Source organism: Equus quagga, chromosome 7, assembly GCF_021613505.1.
Source record: "Equus quagga isolate Etosha38 chromosome 7, UCLA_HA_Equagga_1.0, whole genome shotgun sequence".
NCBI classification, from domain to species: domain Eukaryota; kingdom Metazoa; phylum Chordata; class Mammalia; order Perissodactyla; family Equidae; genus Equus; species Equus quagga.
In genome coordinates, this window is record NC_060273.1 from 105,695,662 (window position 1) to 105,721,198 (window position 25,537).

A 25,537-nucleotide genomic window follows, 5' to 3' on the forward strand; every position below is an offset into this window, starting at 1 on the left:
ATCTCTGTCTCATGATAATATATGCTAAATCTATGAATATGGGGCAATACAAATACACAAAAATCTTGTTTAGTTTCAAACTAAAGATTTTGCTCTATTTCTTAAGCTCTCATTTAAAGACAATGAGAAATTTAAGCTAAAGACTTTTGCTTGTGAAGGTAAACCTTTACAGTGCGAATCACTGAACATCTTGTTATCTGGTTGAGCTTGCAGCCAGCTAAAATGACAAAAACAAACAAATTCACAGAACCCTGATTCAAGTTATAAAAGTCTTGACTTTGAAGCCTAATATAGTGGTTTAGATACTATAAATAATTCTGTGCTGTAATTTGTGTAATGTAATTCAGTGTCTTCTAACTTTCTTTTAAAATGTTATTCACTTTCTCAAGTAGTATAGAAATAGTCAGTGTTGAATGGAATTTACAAAACTAATACGCTCTTAGATTTTAGAATTAACAATAAGTTTGATAAATTTAGCAATGTTAAATAAATGATTTCTTTATTTAATATATTTGATATGGAAATATTTTAAGATATACTAGAGTAATTTTTGTGATTTCGATGTAGTTATATTTTCTGTTGGGTAGTAACTTAGCATATTTGCTAATATATAACAGTACTGGCCTACATGTTGTAACTGATTTGTACTGTATTTTTGCCACGATTTTTGATATTACTGGATTCTATCACTGGGAGATGACATCTTAAAACAATTGTGGAAAATACTCTTAAAGGCATAAAAATAGAACTACAACTCTTGGGCCAAAAGGATATCAGATGGTCATTTAGTCCTTTGTCCTTTATCTAGAACTTTGGACTTCTGGGCTTGGAGGGCAGGAGATGAGCCATTGAAGTATAGGAAAATGTTTATTTATATTTATATTTATTTCATCCTTTAAAAACATATTCATATTACTTTAAAAATATAGATCTTCCTTGACTTACAATGGGGTTACTTCCCGATACATTCATTGTAAGTTGAAGATATAGTCAGTCGAAAATGTGTTTAATACACCTCACCTACCGAACGTCATAGCTTAGCCTGGTCTACTTTACACGTGCTCAGAACACTTACATTAGCCTACAGTTGGGTAAAGTCATCTAACAGAAAGCCTATTTTATAATAAAGTGTTGAATATCTCATGTAATTTACTGAATACTGTGCTGAAGGTGCAAAACAGAATGGGTGTGGGCGTGCAGAATGGTTGTGGTTAAAAAGCAAAGCCCTGAAAACACTTAAAATACTAAGAGAAAAGTAGAAAATAAGTGAATTTAAAAAATCATGCAAATGAGTACAAAAGAATATAGAAGTGATAATTCTATCAGATAAGGTGGAATTTGATGGGCTAAAATTTAAAGATTTTATTTTTTCCCCTTTTTCTCCCCAAAGCCCCCCGGTACATAGTTGTATATTCTTCGTTGTGGGTCCTTCTAGTTGTGGCATGTGGGACGCTGCCTCAGCGTGGTCTGATGAGCAGTGCCATGTCCGCGCCCAGGATTCGAACCAACGAAACACTGGGCTGCCTGCAGTGGAACGTGCGAACTTAACCACTCGGCCACGGGGCCAGCCCCCTGATGGGCTAAAATTTAAATAGACTAAGAATAGATATAATGTAATGAAATTCCTTCACAAAACTGAATAGGTATAGTAGACAAAAATATGGAAAGATATTGAGAATTAGAATACTCTGATCAATATACTCATTTTAATAGTAATGTACACTCTTCAAAAGAAAACGTAGATCTTCTTTATTTATCCATGGAATATTTAAAACGATTGATCAGATGCTAGGCCATTAAGAAAACCCCAACAAGGGAAAACAAATTAGATCATATTCTATTCAAGATCACATCCTTTAGTAATCAATAAGTGCAAAAATCTCAATTTAACTACTTGGAAATTAAAAAACATACTCTTAGGTTATTCTTATATCAAAGAGGAAATAAAAATTGACATGATTAACTCTAGAAAGCAGGGAATATAGAACCTCACATTTCTGCCTCACATGACTGAAACGAGAAGAAAACGCATCCCCAGTTATCACACTCCATATTAAAAATGACAGTATCAACAATGAAATAAAAAATACTTAAGGAATGATAAAAGAACAGAGAAATTAGCCAAAAAGAAATAGAAAGAGAAAAAAATGATGAATCTGAAATTGCTAACATAGAAAAAAATAGTTGTAGCAATAAAATTCATTAAAAAAGCTGGTTTTATGAAATGATCAATTAAAGAGATCAGTTAAAGTGTTTTAATTATGAAACTGATGAAGAAAAACAGAGACAGAGGAAAAATCTGCAAAATTAACTGTGGGAAAGAAATATAATGACAGAAAAGATGAAAAAAATTGTAGAAGAAATTGCAATTCTTTAGCCAAAACTTTGAGAGAGCAAATGAATTTTTACTAAAATACAGATTAATCAATGCAAGTCAAAGTTAATACTCAATCCTCAAACAGACTACTTACCATCAAAAGGGTTTGAGAATAGATGGTCACAGAGCTACCATTGAAAAACTCACCAAGGCCAGATGGATTCATAGATGAATTCTATCTACCTTTTTAAGATTTGAACTTTCTCGTGCTAACTATGTTATGCATGGAAAAAATGAAAAACTTCCTTAGTAATTTTTTGGAGTTGGTATAAATTTAATCCAAATCTGACAAAGATTATGTAGAACAGTCTAATCCCACTTAAAAATAGAAATACAGGGGCCAGCCCGGTGGCATAGCAGTTAAGTTTGCACACTCTGCTTTGGCTGTATGGAGTTCACTCGTTCGGATCCTGGGCTCGGGCCTATGCACCACTTATCAAGCCATGCTGTGGCAGGTGTCCCATATATAAAGTTGAGGAAGATGGGCACAGATGTTAGCTCAGGGCCAATATTCCTCAGCATAAAGAGGAGGATTGGTGGCGGATGTTTGCTCAGGACTTATCTTCCTCTAAAGAAAAAAAAAAAAGAAATATAAATATGCCAAATTAAATATTGGTAGAGAGAATCCAACAATATGGAAAATGGATAATGTATTTAGATGAGACAAGGTTTATTCCAGGAATGTAAGGGTGCTTAAATATCAGGGATCTAGCAACATAATCCATTACATAAACAAGTCAAAGAAACAATACAATCACAGAAATAGATGAAAATAATATACTTACATTTGCCAGTCAGCTTTTGAAAACCACTAGGTTAAATAATAATAAAAGAAATCTACTTAAAGATAATAAAGATCATCCACTAAAACCAAAAATCAATATTTTTGTAAGTGGCAAAAACTATTACAATTAAAATCAAGAACGAGACAAAGAAGCCTGATATTAGTATTGTTATTCATCACAGTCGTGGAAGCTCTAAATAAACCAGTAAGACAATAAAATGAAATGATTGGTATAAGTATTCAAAAAGTAGAAATAAATCTTATTACATCCAAAGAACTCTGGTTAAAAAAATCCACTAGAATTGATAAAAATATGTGATAAATTGGATAAAAGACAAAACACAAAATTATGAGTTTTTTCTATATTAACAATGAACTCCTGGAAATGAATATAACAAAAATATCTTATTAACGATACTATGGAAAAATGATAAAATTCTTAGGAACTAATTTAATAAGAAAGGAAGAAGATCTATATAAGGAGAATAATGAAATCTTATTGAATGACATAGGACATAAAGACTACGTCTATAAAGAGAAGGTTATTCAGTTGGATGAAAAAATTTGATACTATAAAAAAATTGGACAAATTACTAATTAGAATCTTAAGAGATTCTTTTCAACTGGATAAAAATTATATTAAAGTTTATATGAAAGAAGAAATGCCTTAAGATAATTAAGAAAATTATGAAAGAAAATAATAATAAAGGGAGACTTGCTCTATAAAATAACAAAAACATCTCCATTCCAATCAATATGGTATTGGTATGGATACAGATAAGTACGTCATAGAAAAGAATAGTGAACCCAGGAAAGGATCCTAATGTACATAAAAATTTAATATAGGATATAATGGCATTTTAAATCAGAGTAAAAAGAGTAGTTCTTGTTCAATTAGCCATATATCTGGATGACAAAATAAATTAGGACCTCCATTTTACAGTATATAAAAACTAAATCCCAGCTGGGGTAAAAACTGAAACGTAAAGAGTAAAACAATAAAAACCATACGGAAAACCTAGGGAAATTATTTTAGCCTGGGAAATATAGAGAAAAGGAAGGAAAAGCTTTTAATCCAAATAAAAAAACAAGGAATTATGAAATTAGAGATGGGTATTGAAGACTAGATAAAATTACATAGGATATAATATACAAGCAATAGATAAATAAGGTATTTTGGAAAATATCTGAATGTAGAAGACAAATGCTTAATATTACTGCGCTTATGCATCTCTTGAAAAATTATTACAAAATTGTATTTGTAAACCACAAGAAGGAATGAATACGAAATAGCTATTTACAGGAGACCATAGCAAACAGCCTGCAATTGTACGAAAAGCTGTAAACTCACTAGCATTTAGGGAAATTCAATAATGAGATAGAGCTTTATATTTACTACTTGATAAAGAAAAATGAAAGGCTAGTAACTAATTTTGGTGCAGTAATATGAGTAAAAGGTTACTGACAGAAATGTGAATTGTCTGAAAAACACTACTAGAATCTATCTATTTCCCATCATTCATCAATCTATCATCATCTATCTATCTATCATCTATCTATCTATCTATCTAATTATTTGTCTATCTATATAATTTTAACAATCTCACTCTTGTGGATCAATGAAATTTAAAGAAAAACACCCACATGCATGGACATATCCAGAGGGAAATGAATTTATCTTTGAATTCATCTTCACAACAAAACACTGAAAACATACTGTCATTGTGGAATAAATGATGGTACATCAAGGCCCTGGACTCTTATGCAGCCATAGTATAGACTGATATAGAACCACATGGGTTGATTTGAAATTAATTCATGAGGTGTTTTCCAGAGGAGAAAGCAGATGGAGAGAAGTATGTATTCCACATCCCATTTTTGAAAACAAACCCATGATCAATCCCAAATATGTGTGTATATAAATGTATACGCACATGTATATTCATATATATATTATATGAGAATAGAATGAAACTGCATATGAAGTAGTTACAATTCTATACTTTATAGTGAAGAAAAGCAAGGAGGAAATAAGTGGGGGAAAAAGAAGAAAAATACTGTACTTACAAAATTCTAACATGTATGATATAATCGCATTTATGTATTAATGTGAAGCCACATATAGGTATGTATATAGAATTTTAAAGAAAATTAATAAAAATGAAAAAAGCGATAGATATCTATATTGAGTGTCATAAAAGAGGATGAAATATGTTTCGGGCATGTTAATTTCATCATAGAGTTTCTATGTCACATATATCTTGTTATTTGTTTTTGGTCATTGTGCTGGCAGAAATTACCTTTGAAATATTAGATTTACTCCTATGGATATTTAAAGGAAATTAGCATGTGCTGGAGCTTTGCTAAAACTCCATCTTTGGAATTCATACTGTAGGAATAGATTTCAAGAAGGCTTGAAGCCCAGACCTATTAAAAATGGGAGTTGGTAAATAAAAGAACATTTCCCTGGATTCTTTCATTTAGTAAATGGTCAGGAATGCACCATGGTTGTTACCAGTGACTTGCATTTGGTGAGCAGGCAAGCACATACTTTGGATCTCTACAAGAGTCGAAAGGAGTCAGGAGGTTATAAGGCCCCCTGAGAATGGAAGGAAACAAGCTTTTCCGAAGAACCAGATGGAATTTTACTCTGAAATCTCATTGGCAGCTGGGTTCCCAAGGGCATGGAACTTTGTTCCTTCAATTTGAAATATGCTCCTGGTTCCCCAGCACTGATTTCTTTGTTGGTATGAAAATCCAGTATTATTTCCTTATGTACATCAATGGAACTTATATCATTTGCCTGTGTCTGTTAGTGACTCACTCTTGTGTCATGGCACATGTGAGAGCACTGCCTTCCTTCATTTATTGAACGTGTCTGTTGAATGTCTACCACAGGCTAGGCACTGTTCTAGGAACACTTTATGTGTAAATTTGTCTTAGGGCAGCTTTTTTGTTACTTCAGTACATTTACTCTCTGGAAAAACTTCAAGACATCCTTGCCTACCTTTGTATTATTAATAGCTTCCTATAAAGAGTTCCTACAATAGATCTGCTAGAGAGAGTGCTACTTATTGTAGTGTGGTGGAGTGCCTTACACTGCATTCTGTACAATAATAAATACTATAGAAAGGTTCCAGTGCATTTGATGATATCTGGCCAGCTCACCCATAATAACTCTGACTTCATTGTGGAAGAAGGGCCTTCTATGCAAGGCATAAAATCCAATTGATTTTTATGAAATAAGATGCTATGAAGAAGAAATGCATTAAGTGTACCGTATCACAATAATTCCACTATGTAAGCTAAATGGCTTTTGGAACATTGTTGAAAATGCTGTCACTATTCTGAGCATACATAAAAGAGCAAGATAAGGCCAATAATTTAAAAGTCAATGCTATTCCTATTCAAAGATTTCTTTCCCCAATTAACAAAGCATTTTCTCCTCTGTGTCAGTTAAAAATAAAATTCAGAATAGCTTAATATGATATGATCAGACACAGAGCAATATGTAAGCTATGTTGTTTCTACAAAGTTTCTTTATTGAATTCTGGGGTTGCTGCTATATTTAACTTCCATTTAAGGGATCTTATAAAATCTGTTACGTATATTTTAAATGATACATTTTTGCTTGGGCTGCATTTATCAAATTGCTTTAACATTCGTTTATTTCAGAAAGACTGGTTAGTTAAATTTTGTAAACATTTCTAAAATAATGGTATATGAATGCATACAGGAAAAGCAAGCCATTTGATTTATGGAACGGAAATATTTTGTAGCTCTTTAAATCAGTAATTTGCAGTGAGTTTGGTTAGGTGGATTAATGCCTGCAGCATTGGTTCTTAATCTTTTTTCAGGTGTGCATAACACACCTGGAGAATGTAGTACACTCCTATCAATAATAGTGACATGGTGACAGTGATTCTGTGAATTGGGAGAGTAGAGTAGACTGAAAACCAACCAACCAACCAGCCAACCAGCCAACCAGCCAATCAACCAACCAACCATCCCACATGAAAGATGGTTCTCAAATGCTCTCCTGGGGGATATATTTGAGAGTAACTGCAAAGTAGTTGAAACTTTGTGGAAGATTCTTGGACCTAGCAATTTTACTTTTTATTTCCAAAGATCCTAAGTGAAGTGATTGACCAGTTTTGTACCTGGCATCTGGGTGCTCAGCAAATATATGATTAAATGAAAGAAGGAATGAAAGAGAGATGCTTTTAAATATCTCTTATTTCCTATTATGGCGAAGCAGTATATATTGCTTTGTCATTTAACATATTCATGTTAAATGCAACTTCTTACAAGGTAGGAAAAGCTATCTGGGAATATCTAGTACAATTAAGATAAACACGTATCTTTTGATTCTCTAATCTATCTCTGAAAATCCATCTTATTAAAGTAAGACCGTTACATATTTAAAACAGAGAGTTCCATGGATGTTCCTTTTAATGCTATTTGTAAAAAATAGAAACACATTAAGTGACCATCATTTGGAAATAAAACACTGTGCTTCTATACTATGGCATATTATTTGGCTATTAAAAAGGAGAAATTATATTTAAATATACTCACTTGGAGAGGTTTCCTCCAGATATTTTTAAGGAGAAAAACCAAGGACACAAAGAAATATCTGATTTAATTTTTGTGAAACAAACAGTTATAAGATCCCCAATATCGTTGCAAATGTTTATATAATGAGAAAAATATGGCAAAGATAAACAAGTTCTTAATATGAATTACCTAGGGCTGGCAATGAGGGGCGGTTATATGGATGTAGGTGACAGTTTAGCAAAAGTAAAAATGATAATTCAAAAGAGAACCACTACATCCATGATATGATTCTATTTATGTAAAATTTTATCTATCTATCCATCTACCCATCCATCATGCATTAAGTCAAACAACAAAGTTTGGTCACCAGAATGTTAATGATGGTTATCATAGAGTGGTACCATTGCAATATATGTTTTACTTGCTTAAAGTTTTATGTACTGTTTGGCCTTTTCACACTGTTTACACTATTTGGATTTTTTAAATTACTAAGAAAATAATATTAAAACCGTTTTCATTCTGAAAATTAAATGCTTAAGGTAAATTCCTTCTTGACTCTCAAGGATAATAAAAATATACAACCTACTGACAAACCAAACACCAATCAAAGTACTAAACCAGTCAATTTACCTAACTAACCAATTTGATATAAAGACCATAGGTATACATACCTGTAAGAAATATTTGTCTTTTGAAAACATGTTTTTCCCCTCTAATGTTGTCCTGTTTTTTTCTTTGAAGGTTAAATTTTTTAAAAGTTAAGGAGACATAAAGAATTAAGTCATGGCAGCTTAAGCGATTTCCTAAAAGCTATTCTCAACATGGAAAGAAGGTTCAGGCCCATGGTTCTTATAAGTCCCTTTCCCTAGATTTGAAGCCGAGGGAATAAATTTGCTTTTTCCTCATAAAAATCTTTTGAGGAAATCCTTCTAAGCCAACTGGTAGCGCATACCCCCATTTTATTCAACCTTTCCTCAGTGAAGAGCATTCAGTTTTCTTCTAGTCAGGAAAGATTTTTCTCTTCAGATTTGCTGGACTGTGGAACAAGTGAACACCTCAGTTATGATGAGGAGGCTGTCTGAAGGCTCTGACTCGGGCCCATCACCCAATCCAAGCTCCTTCAAGCAAGATGAAGGCAGCACCATGGCAGAGCCAAATTCTCTGGGTTCTGAAATCAGGCAGGATGCATTTCAAATCCCTGTGCCAGCTCTCATGAGTTGTGAAACTTGGTAAGTCATTTATTATTCTGGAACCTCAGTTTCTTCATGTATAAAGTGGGCACAGCAAATCCTACTCTCGGAAATGTAGAGAAGCCTCAGTGAACTGTATCTATAAGCAGCTGGCCCAGTAGCTGGTACTTCATAACCACTCAATAAATGATAACCACTATTGTTATTATTTTATATATTTTTGCATGTACTCAGAATGTGTTGGTGTCACAGAACATTATTGCTTCTATGAGTATGTATCTGAGCATTGTTTGTATCAAAGGAAGGGCTGTCTTTACTTTTTAGCTAATTAAAGAAGTTCCATGCATCATAATATATTAATACAGTATTCTACTTTCCATGAATTGGGGGGAGTGGGGAAGCAGAGTTGATTCAGGAGGATGAAATGCGTATATTTAAATACATAACCTCATGCCATGTGATCTTAGCTGGATCTTGCTCTTCCTTTTACATATACAAATGTGCAGAAGGAAAATATAAGCAATGTATATTTTTTACCAAGGATCCAGTGAAAATCATCATGATGCTGTTGAGCACTGAATCATTAATCATCACTTGCATAGCCGAGAAAATGCTCCAGTTCTTGCCAAATGTACTGTTTACTGAAAAGAGGCCAACATTTACCACTGAAAAGATAACATACTTGGAGAAGTAAAATGAAATACAGAATTAATCTTGTGTATATTAAATATGTTTCTGGAAGCCATTTAATTTGTGATTTGAACCTTAGAAGTCCTAAATTAAGGCAGAGTAGATGAGGAATTGTCTTTCCTACTAAACTGTACTTGTTAAACACTTGCATTTTTTTCCTGCAGAAACAACCACTAAAACAAAACATCAGCTTAAGATAGTTTTCACATTTCTTGAAAAGCATCAGTAAAAATTGAAGTTATTTCTTATGTAAGAAGAAATGTCTTAATTAAAATACTTATAATAACATACTTCTTTAAAATAATTCCTATTAATTAAGATGAAAGGGAAGCAAAAGAAGTAAGAGAAACAAAATCACTGCCAGTCTTGTTGCCCAAACACACAGTTAATAATTTGGTGCATTTTCTTCTATTCTTTTTTTTTTCTGAGGTTAATTTCTTTTGTCTGCATAGTTAATCCTGCTGTATGTGCATATTGTGTCTGTAACTTGCTTTAAAAAATTTCTACTGAGTAGCTGATTAAAACAGACATAGCATTAACTCGGTGACTTTTTATTTCCCCTACCCCTTGCGATCCAATGTTCTGTTTTCTGTTAGGCTTCAAAAACAATGTCTGAGTTTGAAAAATCATATATTCAGATGGGAAAATAATTTACCCATACTATGTAAACTAATTTGACCTTTTCTCTGTAAGTTTGACAACCTCTTGTGCAATTCCTGAACTGGATGTAGAATTTGATTAATAACCATATTCACAATCCAATATTTTATGTAGGAAATTTCCCATCGTCATGCTTTTAAAGAAGATTAAAGAACTATGTTAAATCTGTTTATTTTGTGGCAACATGGATGGTTATAGGGGAAAAAAAGTCTGGGTTAATTATCTTATGTTCCTCCTCAGTTATGGTTTCTTTTCATTAACCATCCTGTAATAAAACATTTGGTCACTGTCACCGGTAGGCATTAATTGCCAGGAAATACATATTTAAATAGCTCATATTTTAGAGCACTTTAGTGATCACAGCATTTTAAACAGTGTCTACTTTAGATTAAGATGTCAGAAGTATCAAAACTTGTGAAGTGTGATGTGAAATAGTCCACATGGTGGACAACAATAATCTCAGTAGAAAGCCATTACATAATCATCACCGTTTTCCCCACACTTGAGTGATAGCTCTTAGTATTCAATTAAGAAACCTAGTTACTAGGCTCAGATGCTGATCCAAATCTCAAAGAAAGCTTAATTTGTTTGACCCTTGTAACCTGCTGGCTTTTATTCTATTTGAGGTTGTGTCTAATCCAATTGTTGCAACCAGGGACCCTAACCCACACCACCACCGTCATCATCATCATCATTATTGTTTACTGTTGAGAGATGCTCAGTACTTATAAAACCTGAGTTAAGTTTCTTCGGGATATTGATTTCTTTAAAAAGGGAAATAAGCTGAGAGAACCTTTGACCTACATTAAATCTTTTTTTGTTTGCTAACATAAACAGGAACTAATCATAGGTGCAAAGGATTAACAGACACAGGAGACTAGACCGTATATTTTAAACTTTACTTTGGAGACATGAGGGAAAGCTTTAGTATAGAATTGGATTAACCTTTTTGACACTTTCTTTAAAACACTCAAAGTTATACGGCTTGGTTGGTCGACTCCAGGGGGTACTCATCCAATGGTATGGATTTTGAGGTTATGAAGGAAACACTCCAAGTTTTACCAAAAATGTGAAATAAAAAATATTTTCATCCTTTGTCAGTCTTCAGTTCCCTTCATGCAGCTCTTTTCAATAGAGAAGATAGTCAGTCAACTTCTACGGCACTGGTCAGCTGCCCTTGTATATATCCCTAATCTGAGTGAATCCCAAGAAATTTGTTGAGTGGTTTTTAGGGATCAATTTGGTGCTCTCTAGTGAATTTTATTTAAAATCTTTTCCAAATCTATTTATAAATTGCAAATAGTTTTAGCTGTACTACCTTTATCTAGACTGGACAAAGAGATGACATTTATTATCTTAATATATAATAGATATTGCTCAAGTATTTTTTTTCTTTGCTTCATCTGCTATTTACCTCATCTTTTAACATGAAAAAGAGAATATTCCTAACGTTAGTACTGATCTACGTTTATTGACTTATTGGATAGATGTAAGAATAATATCATGATCAGTTTTGAGAATTTTGAAGCAAAAAATTGTAAGATTTCTGGTACAAAGGAACCAAGAATCCTCCTTTCAAATTGTTTTACTCTGGAAATTATATAAAACTAATTTCTTCTGTTTCTCTTTCTTGTCCTGCTTCCCCTCATCTTCTTACTTCTCCTTTAATATTAGGTATTTTATATGTCATTATCAGCACAAGTAGCATTTTGAATTGCTAGTCCTTGGTTGCAAATTTTTCAGTTTAATTTAGACATGCTATTTTGGAATTTCAACACCAACACTTAAGCATTTAAGTATATTTTTCCTCAAGTGAAAGAGATTTTCTCTAGGCACACTAAACTGTCTATCTTTACAATATTTTCCATTTTGATATTGACTTCTCAGTTACTTTTTGCTATTAAAATTATTCTTTTGTGAGGTTCTTTTTGCCAAACTTTCCACGTTGGCTTCAAATCTGTGATCACATCATGCAATGCTATTCAGCCTTTTCCTTCTGTGTCGAAAGCCCTCCTAGGTGCTGAACAGCAGGAGGTAAAAAAGTGTTTGAGCGCCTTCTGTTTGCCCAAAACTAAGCACGATGAAGAACACAGAAAAGGCATTGGTAGATACATAGTTTCTAAATTTAATCCACAGTTATAATGTGCCCAAAGTAGCATCATTGGACTACTCAAAGTATTCATCACTCTTTCTATGGGCAAATTTACTGACAGTGTTTAATTTTGGCTCCGGAAAGTCCAATAGAAGAACTCTTTCAGTGATTGAGTTCATAGCGAAGTTTTCTGTGCTCAGACATCATATCTCTGTGAAACTGACCAAAGTTACAAGCTTCAATTAATTCTCCAGTTTCTTAGCCATTGCCCTAAAGTAAGATAGTGTAAAATTTGGCCTCTCCTTTAATATAATGTGATTCTACTACAAATGCTTAGTTCCATAATTGCATTTCTCCTTGATTAGGTATAGTTTTCCCACCTAAACTTTGTATATGTTATCCCTCCACACTTTGTCTCATTATTTTCACGTATTCCTTCAATTGTTTCTATCCTACGTTATAACATACCAGCCAACACTTAATGATTTCTGTAGCATCTCCTTTATGTATCTAATAATCTTCCTTTTGTGTGGTTCAGTTTCAAAAAGAAGAAACGAGTTATTCCATTCACTGAGGTTGCAGACATAGTGAAGTGGATAGACATATAAGAAGCTAAATTAGCGCAATATAGGCACTCTTTCAGAATATTTCCCAGGACTTTCTCTTTATTTTCATTTTTTGTTAAAGAAAAAAATCCTGTAAAACCTTTACGATTATATTTATACCATTTACATTTACCATTATACTGACATTTTTCATTCTTAGCATACCTCTAACTCAGGGAAAATAGCATTGTAGGGTATTACGTAGAAATGAGATTCATACCTTGGCTCTGACAGTGCTGTTAAAAACATAGCACAATGTTTAGAATCATCTGTTTTTTCATCTTTCAGAAGGGAATAGCAACATAAACATGACCCCAACAAAAAGGGACCCAAAGGAATAAAAAAATTAGCATATAAGTAATGACGTCATTTCCATTTGTGTTTAATTTTGACACCTACCGTCTTGCTGTGCTGTCTGATTTCAAATTTTTTTTTTACATTCTAGGGTGATTATTTGAAATACCAATATGGCTCTGTTTGCAAGTGAGCTCATGTATTAGACTATTTACAGATGTTCTCCTAATAGAGTACTCAAAATTCTAAGTACAGTTTGGGAGTTCCCATGGGTATAATTTAGGTGCTATTTGACAATTTACCAAGGACAGAGCAAATCTTGCTTAAACAAATGCTGCCCCCATCATGTTTCAATATTATGAACAAAAGAACCGAGCAAAAGTTAGGTTACAAAATGTGTTACATATACATTTTATAAATTACCCTTTTTGCTTTTAGTATGAATAACCACCAAATGAGAAAAATTCAGGAATTATGTGTATGTGTATACAATCAATATTATGTATTTTTTAACATATAATCATAATATTATAAACTTTTTCTATTTTTTTTCCCGTTCAACATAGTGGGACAAGCATCTCTTTTCACATAATTTGGCCATTTACAAGAAACCCAGAAGGTCTTATAACTTTGGTATGCTATCACAGATTTAAAAAAGAAAAGAGAGAGAGAGGGAAGAAAAAGGAAATATACACCTCATTAATCATTTTAACCCAGACATGATAAATGGTATTTAACAGTATCTTCCATAGCACTGAGAAAAATACTATTGAATTTCTGTTTAGTGATATCTGGCCTGTTTGGGGGAAGTCAGCTTGGTTAACAAGTTCCCTTTCAGTAAGTGCTTAAAGAAGATGGCTGTGTTTAGTCAAAGGAAAGGTAAGAGTGCCCCTAGTCTGACATTTTTCTATATAGGTTATTCTTAACATTTTTGCAGCTGTTCTTACTTTTCCGTAGAACAATGGAGATACTCCTACAGATGCTTCCCACAGGAAATTCTTCCCCAGAGACTGCACTTGAGATGAGGAGAAAATGTGAAATTCCTCAGCTAAAGTTCATGCAGCTCCTTTCCAATCAGACACGAGATGTGTGAACCAAGGAAACAGGTGAAAATTCAATCCTAAAATATATTTAAAAAATGCAAATAGTGTAATAAGGTGGTTACGAACAAAGTACAACGGTACTGGCTAAGTACAGATGGAGAGAAATAATGTATATGAGGGATATAAATTTGTGATTTTCATATAAAAACTCACACAGCCAACTTTTACAGGCATTTGCAAATTTAAAAAGCTGTGCTTTCTGGTACAATTAGATTTATTTTCTGAAATGCAAGTTCTAAGAAAAGAATTTTAGGCTTAAAAGGAGCTAACCTTAAAACTTTGTGAATTGTAGAATGACATATGTTCAAAAAGTCGTATGATTGATGGATGTTTTTGTATTACAAGAGAATAGCTGTACACCTTTTGTGATTAAAAATAGTCATCAGCTCTAGCCTGGTATTTGGTGACTTTGTCATAGCAGGAGCTGGATGAGGTGCTAGTAGGTGAGGTGAGAGGTTCACAGGGGCGTTGGTGGCTCATATGTTATGGCCAGTGACCTGACACCCAGGAAAAGCAATTAAGTTTGCCTTTGTCTCTCTATTCTCCTTTGAAGTGAATATAGGTACTTGTTGAGAATACTGAGGTTGCTTATTGAGCTAAGAGCTCCGTAGGCCATAGCAGTTTCTCAGTGAAAAAAGGGTATATTCCAGGCTTCCAGAGGAGAACAAAGGTAGTGGATATTAATTTGAATACCAACAAAATGGAAATGAGTGTTGGTTTTCTTAGTGGTACTGTAGAAGTGTTTAGCAAATGAGTATCAGTTAAAGAACAGGACAGCAAAAAAAGGGCGTATGCCTTTAACTGTCCAGTCATTTTGCTGAGAAGCTGAAATAATCCTTAGGTGAATATATCTGTTGTAAGTCACTCTGTTAAATAAGCTGCTTTCACCAACTGTGACACTATTCAGGAGTTTAGAGGAAAAAGCCTTGCTTTGCCTCAGGCCCCGCTTCTATTCTTTTTGCTTAATGTGGAGATGAGAGAAGAGATGGAAATCTCAGGTGAAACCTCCAGGAGAAAATGCCCTTGTGCATTACAACTTATTTTTCTGGTCTCGAGAATCTAAAATAGATTAGTTTTGGTGTCCTCCTGATTTCAGCTTGGTTGGCCAGCTCCTTGTGAGCAAGGGGGCTGCATTAGCTTCTGAATTGAAGCATTTATGCTGTGATACACAGTTTTCTCTATGAACAATTTGCTAAGCTGTTTAAAAATCACAAAAGAAGAAAGACACATAAAATGTACCATTAAGTCATTCCATGAGATTTACAAAGGCTTTAATGAGTTAGAGATGGATGAAAAAGCCTTTTTTGATTCATTAAAGATATCCATCTGATTAGAAGAGATTTTCATCACCTTATCAGCTAATCCAATAAATTGACTATCCATTTCAAAATGACTCCAATTGGATTCATGTCCATCAGAAGGATTTTCTGAAAACCCCAGAGTAATGTATAAAATTGAAAATTATTATCAAATTGCCACTGGAAAAAAATTTACTAAATCCTGATAAATCTAGAGGATTAGGGGAAAAAAAATATCCTGAGCTGAAAGGTTACCACAAATCAAAGTTCAATAATCTTCAAGATGATTATTTATCAGTGAAAAAAAAAATCCCAAAGAGAAAACCACTTTTCTGGTAGCTAAAGTAGAACTGTTTTATAAGGAGGTTGTTTGGTATGTTTTTTGCTTAACCCCATACAGATCTTGAAAAAGCTAACACGGCTTTGTATATCTGGAAAATATTTTAAAATGCCATACCAATGAGATAGCTAATGCATGGGACCAGCTAATCAAATTTCCAGTTTTTGGCTGGTGCATGCCCCAGTCTAACAAAGTAAGATTAATGGGGTGTTAAAAGTCTGTATGGCTTGTCAGTTTTATGTGGCAAATAGGGTTAATTTCATCCAAATGTAGAAATTTTAAAAATTAATGTGAATGAACTAAAGCTTTATATTTATCTTTGCTTTTCAGAAACCTATGTTTGCAGGAGCACTTCTCTCCATATTTGCCTGGCTAATGGAGAAAGCTGAGGGGGGAAAGAAATGCCTTTCAGGGAATAGAGTATCATGAGGTCAGCTACAATGGAGAAATGCCAGACGTTGAAATTTAGGAGTAGATAATTTTACCTATTGGACTAGCCAAAAGCATTTATTCTGGGCCAGTATCTGATACTACGCAGGAAGACAGGCCTCCTTTATCTTTTCTCAAAATCACTTTTTACATAGTCTCCATAGGAAAACTGGGGTGAAGATATTTTGCCCTTCGTGGAATACTTTGGGGAATGAGAATGAGTCTTCGTAAACCGTCTCGAGCATTTTAACAAACTGGCCGTCATCCATATATTTGTCTACATAATGCCAAACACTTGGATACGTGGAAACATTCAGACATCAGCTTGCATTTTCAACTTGTCATTCAAATGGTACAGACCTAGGCTATGTCTATGTGTCATTTGAACTGGGTAGTCGTTGAAGAGGCAGTGGGCGAACAGAATTTCAACAACACCTTTTTTTATTGCTTTCTATATTTTGTTTCCCCTGAGATAACTTCAACTTAAATCGTGGAAGCATACAGTTTTAGGATCCCCAAAAGAAGTAAAATGCTTACACTGAAACAGAAATCTACATAACGTTAAAAAACAGATATTCACTTAGGATGATGTCAGAGACTGGAATGAGAGACAGGCGGATGATCCATGGAGCCCCAGCTATTCGGCACCCTGAGATAAAAGGGCATAGACAAAGAGCCGGCTTTGTAAGAACACAGGTTTTAGTGCTGTGATTTAAAGAGTACCAAGAATTATACCTCTCATCAACTATCTCCCACATCTGGACTAAATATCTTTTCTTCATTTTGCCTTATTTTCTATAAATTATCGTAGAGAATCATTAATTTGTAGTAATAAACATCATCTTTTAAAGTATAATCCCCTCCCCTCCAAAGAAATGGTTATGAATTACAAATTTGTTAAGAATGCAATGGCAACTAGACTTCTGGTGGTGAACACGATGCAGTCTATACAGAAGTCAAAATGTAATGATGTACATCTGACATTTATATAATGTTATAAACTAATGTATCCTCAATAAAAATAAATAAATTAAAAAAATGCATTTAGTAAGACTCAGTGTCTTCCCATCTGAGACCTTTATAGCAGGGAAGGGGAGGTGGAAAGTGAGGGAGATTGTAGCAAAGCGCTCAGCAAGACGAGCCAGACTGAGTGGAGAGCTAAGAAGAAGAAAGAAAGGCTGGAATTAGAGAGCTGCGGAAGACTGGTGAAAACAGTCAAGATGACTACACCTGCTTCACCATTTCCCTTCCGCCCTGTCCTTGTGGCAGTCTCATTCTCTAAGGGAGCAGCTGCAGGTTAGGGGCCTTGTCTTACTGCATCATGTTGATCACTGTGTGCCCCAGTGCTTTGCACAAGACCTAGCACCTAGTACACACTCAGCAAATGTTTTTCAAGTGAATCACTAAATGAAATGTGTGGTCTGCAAGCTCCAGGTTAAATTTCAAAGACTCTAGGCTCCGAGGAATTTTAGGAAGTCATATAGTTCAACTTGTCTTCAGCTAGCACTTAAACCACACCAAGAAACAGCTTTCGAGAATTTTCTTTTTAGAAATTCCAACATCCTCTCCTCAAAGCATATTTCAGCATCATTTAAAAAATCTATCTTGAAACCTGCCTTCTATGATTCAAGACCACTTTCCTTCTTAATAGTAACAAACTTTTGCATACTCATACATCTTTCAACTTTTCCAAGAGTTTTTGCACACACTTTTCCCTTCCCTCCAGAGCAAACTGCTCCGGAAATGGGGCAGGGCTTACTGTCTTTATTTTAGCTTAATTTATTCAAAATTTCCTCATCTTAGTTTCTCATTTTTAAAATGAGAATGGTTTGGAGAAGCTTCCAGCAAGTTTGGGCAGATAGCAGTCTCCCAATTCTTCTTTCTTAAAATTGAGAAAAGCTAAGGTACTTAGAGATTTGGGGATTTTCCCAGTAGTCTGCAATGAAGGCAGACCTATGAGCAGAATTCCATTCCCTTCGATCAGATAACGATGTCTCATGTATTCCCCATGGTACCTGTTGCTCGTGTATGCTCACTTAGGCATCAGCTTTGGCAGGTGACTCCCATCTCCATTAAATATGACTTAGGTTTTCTGTGTTTTCATGATCTTCATTCTTATTTATGAACTTTTTTTTAGTTTTCCAAAATGGTTTGGTTCTGGGATAAACACTGAGGCTAAACCCGTTCTGATAATAAAGCTGGGAGTATTCAATGGCTTTGTTTAATCATTCTCAGTATTTATAAACCGTTAACTCTGAAAATGATGCATTTCAGGAAAGTGGTGAAGTAAACCTGGGTAAAGCAATTCTGACTTTCCTTTGTCTCATTTCCTATATTACCATGGAAAATATTACCTGAAAGATTAATTTGAAAACTTTTGGTTTGGGAATAGTAACACTATTTACATTTTAGAAGATTCAAACCAAGATAATTCTCTGCGTTGCAGGAAGGTATAGTTTTATACAAGACAGGAATATTCCATACCCATTAAGTTTATATTATTCAGAAAATTCAAGTACCAATGAGGGACAACTAGTCCAGTGATGGATCTGCCAATATATCAGGGTCTGCAGATCTGCCTGGGGTGTCACACAAAACCCAGTTCAGAGAGAAAACAGTCATGTGAGGAAGGCAGTTACTAGGTGGGTGGCACAGCTGATAGATCAAATTGCTGACCTTTCCGGGGCTGGAAGAAGCTTACCAGCTTCTCTTAATTTACCAGTATAGGAGTCCCATCTTAGGCTTAAGCCCTTTTTCCTTTTTGTTCTGAGAGAGCTCTTAGAGAGGATACCTTACGTAGCATGGGTATTCCAAGCTGAGGTCTTCCTTAGCCCTCGGCCCTCAGCCTCAAAAAGAGTTGCAGTCTTAGAAAGAATAGTGAAGTCCCAGTTCTTTATTCTCCCAACTTGTCCCAACAACTATTGAGGTACTTTTCATACACGTCCCTAATCATGACAATCCTGAAAGGCTGTGCGAATTCTCCTTGTATTTTGATGAGAACACTGAAATTCAGAAATGTTAAATAATGTATTCCCAGATGCATAGTCAGAAAGTGGCAGAGCCAGGATTTACACCGCCGTCTTTCCAGCTCCACCGGACCACATGGTCCACGGAATGGCAAGATAGTTTCACTCGTTCTGAGGGAGGGGTGGCAGCACCAGGGATATAAGGTCAGCTAAGCAGAAGCAGCATTTACTCCAGGCGGAGTCTGTTCATCTTATAGGGAACCTACCCTCTGTCTGCTCAAAATTTATTATCTTTATAGTCAGAATAAACAAATACTTTAATTTTCCATTTTTCTAGTTTTTATGAACCAAGTACGTTAAACTACAAAGGCAGTCCTATCTACACATGTCTACAGCATGAGAGGAAAAACTCAAGTTTTGAATTCAGGCAGATCTGGATTTAAAGCGCTGCCTTGATTAAGTGACATTAGGCCAGTTGTGTACTCTCTGCATTTTGGTACCCTCCTTGGTAAAAACATGACAACACTTTCTGCACAGGGTGGTTATGAGCAATAGGAACATGAGAGGAAAAGGACCAATGTATCTCATATAGTAGAAACCAAATAAATTACAGTTTTTTACTTTTATAAGTTTAATATTAATTTTTATTAATGGTAGCAGTAATAAGAATGGCTCATTACTTTATCATAAGTGTTTTTTTGCCTACAGGACAAGATTTCCTAAAAGCACAATAATGAGTTAATTCATTATTTATAATAATAATAATAATGATGATGCTTACTTGTAGGGCCAGGTGTTTAAAAAGTATTCTTCTACCCTGCTCTGTGATCAGTTTTGTGTGTCTACTGAAATCCTATTAGTTAGAATGCTAATTTCGTAAAACATGCCAGGCTGGATTTAATTGTTAAACATAACTCTTATTCTCTTCATAAAGAAATACCAAGTTTGCTTGCAAACTAGTGGCAGTGCAAGTGAGAGAACACAAATCATTAGCCACATTAGATTAAAGATGTTAATAATATTCAGTAATATTTGGAGCATGATTCTCAACGACTGCCTCTTACTACTGTATATAATATTTGACTAATATGCCAACTGTAAAATATCAATCTTGTCAAAAAATACAAATGAAATGACTTACAGACTACAGGGAATTGTCATGACAGTAAAATGCTGTTTCTGCTACAACCATAGGTGGACCGATGTCACGCCATCTTCTTCTTTTCTCCTCTTGATAGTGGGCCCTGCCTTCTCTATAGCATTCTCCAATGCATAATGGTGCCACACTGTTTCAGATCCAGCCCTTTAGATGGGAAACCATGTCAAGCCCAGGAGGTACGCAAGGTAATCAGTATCTGCTCTTAAAATCTCAATTCTGAAAAGTATTCTTCTAGTGCTTGCTTGTTAGAGTGCTCGTAAAACGATTTGCTGTTTCAGCAACTTCTAGGCTAGTCAGACAGTGGTATAAAACCATCAGTTATCACATGGTAATGTCTTTTTATTAACCACTGAAATATATCTAGACATTTCATGACAACCGACAATGCCAGATGCTATTATTGGCCTAACGGTTAATACATTTGCAGTTTCTTCTACTGAGCTTTTTCTGCATGCTTGCTTTTCCTATTGTGTAGAACATTTTTAAAATGTGTGGGAGCATCCTAACTTTTCAACATCTATTTTAATATATATATATTCATGGGCATTCATTTGGCTTTTCAAGTTTCCCGCATAGATGTTATTCCTTAAAGTGCAGGCATTCCCCAAGTTACGAGAACCTGATTTGCAAACATCCTGTGCTTGCACTTGCATTACTGTTGAGTCCTTCTCATCTGCCCTTCAAATACTGACCCACTCATCCCCAGCCTGCTTCTGACTTCCAAAAGAAATTTTCTTTAGCAGATAGTGTTTTCTCGTGGCTGGTGCATGGAATGGTTTGAATCAATCTTTGCTAGTTCAGTTATTTTGGTGTATTTTTTCTTTTTGTCCATTTCAGATCATAGTCAACACCAGTTGGATGTTTTTTCACCTCATCCAGCCATACATTCAATTTAACTCATCTTTTCCCTTGTCTTGTAATTCTTGCCTATGTCCTTCTGTAAAGTCTCTCTCCTCTGCCTTCTCCTCCTCTCTTCCTGTGAGTCTCAATTGTGAACCCTTAAATGACTCCAATCAAAGCTAAAGGTGAGTGGCCACACCACCATCAAGGACATATGTAGCCTCCATTTGAAAAAAAAAAGAATCAGAATTGATGCATGAAAACTTGAAAGTCCTGGAAACTAACTTGAAATTTTTTGAAACTCTCAATCTACCTCTCCTCTCTAATTAACCTCATTTCCCTCAAGATCCAGGATATGATTAATTTATTTTTGTTTCGTCCAATCTTGTGTTAGTTGCTTGCCCTATTTTGCTCTAATTTTCATCATATGTGCAGTCTTTCAGGTAAACATGGACTTTTTAGGCTTACGTGGAGTCCAAAGAATTCCTCTGGGCAAATAATTTTGAGGTTGTAAACAAGTGGCTTCCTAATGAAACTGTGGAATATAAGAAGCTGACTCTATTTTGTTGGCTGGTGGGCAGCAAGTAACCCGTACCAAATGATACCAAGCACATGGAAGTAAACAACAATACCAAGGCAGTGTTCTCCTGTGAAGCATGTTGGGCATTTCTAGAATGTTGCACTGAAACTGTCTCTGTCTTTGAGAGTTGATGATGACTGAGAAGTGGATAGCTGACAGAGGTCTGTGTTCATGGCCATCTCTCATTTCTTCTCACTTTCCCCTATGACCCTCTTCTGATTTGTTATATAGATACCCTGGCACTGCTTTGACTTTACAGGGGTTCTAAATCAGGCTGGTAGTTACAGGGCGTAACAGGTCCACCCTGTTCACAGCAGAAAATGTCTACAGAGATTTTTTTCCCCAAAGTGCAAAGAAGAATTTTCCTTTGTCCTGAGGGCATGAGAGTGGGAAGGACTTATGTTTCATAGTTTGTTTTATTAAAATGTAATGGGTTTTGGGATGAAGTGGGTGGGGTTCTGATCTCAAAAGAAAAAAAGGAAAAATAACAAAATAAAAGTCATGGCATTTTATAAGCAACAATTTACACTTTACCATTAAGTTTTCACACATAATCTCATGTAATTTCCCTCAGATTTCTATGAGATAGATAGGGTAGGAATTATCCTACTCATCTTAAAGGTGAAGGCAGTAAGAGTTGAGGAAGTTAAATTGCTTTCTCAAGAATACATAGCTAGTCAGGTTTAACAGACGTTGAAACTGAGGGAGTTAGCAGCTTAGAAACATGGAGAGAAGCATGGAGAATCTCTCTCAAATTTTTATAAGTTGTTCAGTCTTTAGTAAACTTAATTGAGATTTGCCAATGACTATGAACCCGTACTTTTGAGAATGAATTTACAAGAGCTGCATGAAAGCTTTTCAAGACATACTTAAGTTGCTTTGATAATATTTGAAATTCCGTAAACTGCAAGTGAGATGCAGCCTCCAAGGTTCAAGACTTATCTTAAATGTAGAACGTGAAAGATTTGATGTAAATTTAGAACCCTAGAGATTGGGACATCCCCACAAAGTACTACTTTCATGTCTGGAAAAGAAAAGCTATTTTTGGAATATAAATGGTTAGAAATCAAACATGATGGAGAACCCTCTTTGCTAAATGTTAAATATTCAGGTCCTCTTGATGACCCAGTGTAATTCACGGTTAGACCAAAATGCCTAATGTCTTTTTAGTGAGACCAATGATAAACTAAAAGCAAGGTTCCAGGTGAATTAAAAAACATACTTTTTGTAAAGAACTAAGGTCTTTTGATAGTCAGACAAAAAAAATTCAGACAGAGGGGGAAAATGACATCTTTTGTGAATCTTTCCTAGTGTCTGTTCAGTCTCCTTGATGAATTCCATTATCACAAAAATGACCTTTCCAGTTCGTATCTCTTTTGAGGCTAATGCAATTCTTCTCCATTCTGTTATAATGAAAGTATTACATGGATAACTATCCAGCATTATCTTCCAGAAGGAGAACTAATTTGGGAAAGAAATGAAGTACTTTAATATAATATCAGATCTCTCTCCTTATATATTTTTTTATCCTTGTACAGACCTGGTGGGTAGAGCTAAGCAAGTTCATGTTCATGGTAAATACACTGAGTTCTCTTCTTAATGTGGAAGTAATTTTTATGACCACATTTGTGAACAGCCATATGAATGCTTAAATAACAGAGCCTCGGATAAATTCAGAGGCGTAAGTCATTGAACATGCTGCAGACACCTTTCTGTTGAATTTTCTGTTGGGAGATGTGTAAATGAAAAGTGTTAAGGTCTGTGGCACACTTCCTAGAGGCATGGCAAGTTTTGAACATGTACTGCCTGTCTCTACCTGGGAGAAGCGTCAAGATGGGCTGGATACAGCATAAACACTAATTATGTGCTCTTGTTAATTGTATATTTCTTTGAAGTGGGAGCAAAATGCAAGCTAGGGTACAGTGGAAAGAGCTGGGAATAATCAAGGGATGCTTCCTCAGACAGGTTTGTGCATGCAGAAAGGTAAACTTTTTGGTGAGATATAGTGTCTTCCCTTGAGAAAGTGACCCTGATTCTCAGTCCTTTCTGAAAAGAATATAATTTCTCTGAGGAATACAACTAATAATGGTATACTGACCAGTTAGCGTATAGGACACAGATCCAAATCGTATGCATATCCATAGCCAGGTCACATGGTTTCAGGTCAGGTCTGTCCCACCCTTTGCGGGGGGGCCAATTAAACGTGTATATAAATCTCTGCTTGTTCTGTATGATAATAAACGTCTTAGTGTAATTCCTCAGAAGAGGTAAAACACTTTGTAAAAATGCCTTTACTATTACACTCCCTATGAGACAATTAGCTGGCAGAGATTTTAATTGCTATGTTGTGGATGTGGAAATTGAGGCTCAGAGATTTTAAATAGTTTACCTAGGTCACAAGTATGGGCTACAACAATGCCAATTAAGTTAAAAATTTGGAGAGTGGAAGGCAACTGGATAGAATACGGAGCCAGATTAGTTACTCAAGCCTATATTGGTTCTGAAATTAATGGCTTTGACGGTTAATATGACCCAAATTCTGCTAAATTAAATATTAATTAAATTGACTTCATGGAATTAAACATGAGTTTTTCAATTTTTTAAAAAATGAATGTAATATTCAGAAAATAGAAAGTGAAAGTCTCATTTTTTATATATAACTGTAAAAACAGCAAGGATGTCTCAGAGATTTCTCTCCCGATCTGTCATTGTCGTGTTAACATTCTAGGGTTACACTGTATACTTAGGACCCAGGGAGCAAGAGCATTATTAAAAGGGAACTATTTACTTCTCGATTTGCTGTTTCCTCCTTTTTTATGTAATTCTGAACAGAATTTTTTCCCTTCTGCATTTTCTTCTGCACTTTCCATTACTACCATGTGTTTTGTTTTGTTTTTCTTTTTTTAACTTCCACGTATACATTTTACTTCTGGTTGAATATGGTAACATTAAACTCTAACCACTCAGTAGCCCTGTCTCCATGACTACCTTTCATATCCCTTTCAAAGTGGCATATTTCCTTTGGCTGGGATGCTGTAGGTTTGGGATTTGTAGAACAGAGCCCGCCTCTTAACTCAGTCCTCCAGCTCTTAATATACACTTTTCATCTATAGTATCCTTGACACCACGCAGACATCCCATGTTGAAATCTTTTTCAGAGTCTTGACCTGTCTGCTAGACTAAACAGAGACAAGGAAACAAGTAATGACAGGACTGAAACATGGTTTGGGGATCTTGGGAGGAAAAAAGAAAGGAAAAAAAATTTTTTTTGATGAACAACATAGTCACCCAAGCTTGTGGTGTCTCATCAGAACCTTTCAATGTTTGGAAGTTTTCCCAAGACTTGCCCTAGTGAGACAGCAAAGACTTATTAGATCATTGTGTCTGCTTCCCCACCTGGGCAGGAAAGAGTCTCCCATACGGAGAACATATGGCTTGGTCTTAGATTAGCAACAAAGAATGTCAGTTGGCAGACAGATGGAGGAGAAACAGAGGATCATGTGAGCTTTCTTAGCCTGGACCTCACAAATGAATTTTGAAAATTATATCCACTTAGTTCAGTTACGAAAATAA